Source organism: Molothrus aeneus, unplaced genomic scaffold, assembly GCF_037042795.1.
Source record: "Molothrus aeneus isolate 106 unplaced genomic scaffold, BPBGC_Maene_1.0 scaffold_36, whole genome shotgun sequence".
Taxonomy (NCBI): Eukaryota; Metazoa; Chordata; class Aves; order Passeriformes; family Icteridae; genus Molothrus; species Molothrus aeneus.
The window spans coordinates 2,718,144-2,720,974 of record NW_027099027.1 but is presented as its reverse complement, the minus strand read 5'-3'; positions in this window follow the sequence as shown (position 1 = coordinate 2,720,974).

Below are 2,831 nucleotides of genomic sequence, written 5' to 3'. Positions count from 1 at the left end.
ATTAAAGGGGGGTTGCGATGAAGTAAGGAACCTAAGGTAACGTTAAAAGGAAAGGGGAACTCAAAAAGAGGCAGAGGGATCCCCACTAGGCATGACGACATCGGGTCTTCTGCTGAGCCGAGGTCCAGGCAGATGTGCTCCTGGCCCATGGCTTGAGCGAGGGTTCTCCATACGTTCGCCCTTGGCTGGGGAACGATCTAAGGGTCTGCCGACGGTATGGTTGACCACATGAGGATGACTGTCAGGATGGTGAAATGATGGGTCAGGTCCATGTTGATGTGAAAGTAACTAAAACGAACAAGAGGGAGAGACGTAAGAAAAAACTTAAACTTGGTTCTGCCCAAGGCAGGGGGGGGATACAGGTTAAGGGTGGCCCCATCCCCTTAGGGTTTCCGCCGCCGCCGCCAACACGCCTCGGTGACCTGCCCCACGTTTTCTGCCCCTGGAGTCTTCCCAGGGCGGAAGGGCTTGACCCATTTGGCTGGGATCCACCTCGGACCTGAGGGGGTGGACACACAAGCGTATCCCCTTCCCCAAGTCACGAGGTCGAAAGGCCCTTCCGTTTTCCAGGTCTCCGGATCCTTAATGAGGACAGGAGGCCTGGCCCTGAGCTGCAGCTGCTCGTGTCGCCCGAAGTGTCGCACTATGGGCGGGTTCAGGTTCTCATACGAACAATTTAAAAAGTTGATCGTATAAAGCGCCCTCGCGAGACGGATATGGGGGGACTCCACCTTCACGGCCACTCGTTGTTGATCCAAAACTCTTTTAAGGCTCTGGTGGGTCCTTTCCACCACGGCTTGGCCTGTCGGGGAATAGGGGATGCCGGTTTTATGTTCTATTCCCCATTGCTGCAGGAAGCTTCGCAGCTCCCTGGACTTGTACGCTGGGCCGTTGTCTGTTTTTAGAACTTTGGGGATGCCCAGGACAGCAAATGCTTGAAGCAAATGCTTCTCACAATCTGCCGCCTTTTCCCCTGTGTGGGCAGAGGCATAGACTGCGCCAGAGAAAGTGTCCACAGAAACATGAACAAACTGAAGCCGGCCAAAAGATGGAATGTGGGTGACATCCATCTGCCACACCTCACAACTTGATATACCGCGGGGGTTAGCTCCCAAAGGTATAGACGGGAGCTGGTGGGACTGGCAATGGGGACATGTAGGCACGATCGCCTTGGCCTGTTCGCGGGTTAGATGAAATTGCCGAACAAGGCCAGGGGCGTTTTGATGGAATCGCTGGTGGCTGATCTTTGCCTGACCGAACAGATCAGGGAGAGGGGCAGCTTGAACTGGAGCGGCAAGGGCGTCCGCGCGCCTGTTGCCCTCCGCAATGAACCCCGGCAAATCGGTGTGAGACCTGACGTGCATCACATAGTATGGTTGCTCTCGGTGGGAGACTAAATACACGAGCTTTGAGAGCAAGTTAAACAAAGAGATGTTTGATACCTCCTGCAATATGGCATTCTCAGCTCTGGACACTACACCTGCTACATAAGCCGAATCCGTAACAAGATTGAACGGCTCAGAGAACCTCTCAAAGGCCCTGACGACTGCGTCTAACTCAGCAATCTGAGGCGATCCTTCTACCTCAGTGATATCGGCCTCCCACCGCTGAGTCCGAGGATCCTTCCAAGTCATGACTGACTTGTGGGATGCTCCAGACGCGTCTGTAAAAATTGTCAAAGCCCTCAAAGGGGTTCTACTTTGAACCGATTTGATAGATAAGGTAAATTCCTGGTTGAATAATTTGTGGGCCGGTCGATCAACTGCAATTTGACCGGTGTAGCTGTCCAAAGCGAATTGAAGCATTTCATTGGTCTCAAGGAGGTGATCAAGCATTTTTCTTTTTAAGTGGCCCGAATCGAATTTTAAGGGAATGTGTATGCACTCAAAGTCCACACCTGCCAGCTCCCTGATCCGCGATCTGGCCTTTTGGATCAGTTCTGCCACCAGCTCGGCGGGCTGCGTCATCCTCTTGGACCTGTGATGGCTGAGGAATACCCACTCTATAATTAAGAGGGGATCCCCCGAGCCCCGGTCCTTGCCTTTGATGGTCACGTCCCATTGAAAAATCACCCCATGGAGGTGTGGCAGTCTACCCAAGATAACGAATTTAAATGGCAGACCCGGATGGCATCTGTGGGCCTGCCTGGCCGAGATGGAATTTTGGATTTTCTCTAGCGCTGCCTGGGCCTCTGGGGTAAGGGACCTTGGAGAACTAAGCTCCTCTCCCCCTTTCAATAAATTGAAAAGGGGGGCTAGGTCTTCAGTTGGAATGCCTAGCCAAGGCCTTACCCAGTTCAAGGACCCACACAGTTGGTGGACATCCGCCAGGTTTTTTATGTTGGTTTTAATAGCCAATTTTTGCGGAACAACGGTCCGCTTTGTTATTTCAAGACCCAGGTACTTCCAGGGTGGCATCCGTTGAATCTTTTCGTGCTGAAGCTCGAACCCTGCACCAATCAACGCATCGGTTGTCAAGTCAAGCGCGTGGGTAAGTAGGTCGCTGGTCGGAGCACACACCAAGATGTCATCCATATAGTGATATATGATAGTGTCTTTGGTGGCTGCACGTATCGGGGACAGCAAGGAAGCGACGTACCATTGACAGATCACTGGGCTGTTCTTCATGCCCTGTGGAAGGACCCGCCAATGGTAGCGCTTACTTGGGGCTTCACGGTTGATGGAGGGAACCGTGAAGGCGAAACACGGAGCATCGTCCGGGTGTAGAGGAATTTGGAAAAAACAATCTTTTATATCAATGACTGCCAAATTCCAATTTTGGGGGAGCATTGTAGGGGACGGCATCCCTGGTTGGAGAGGCCCCATATCTTT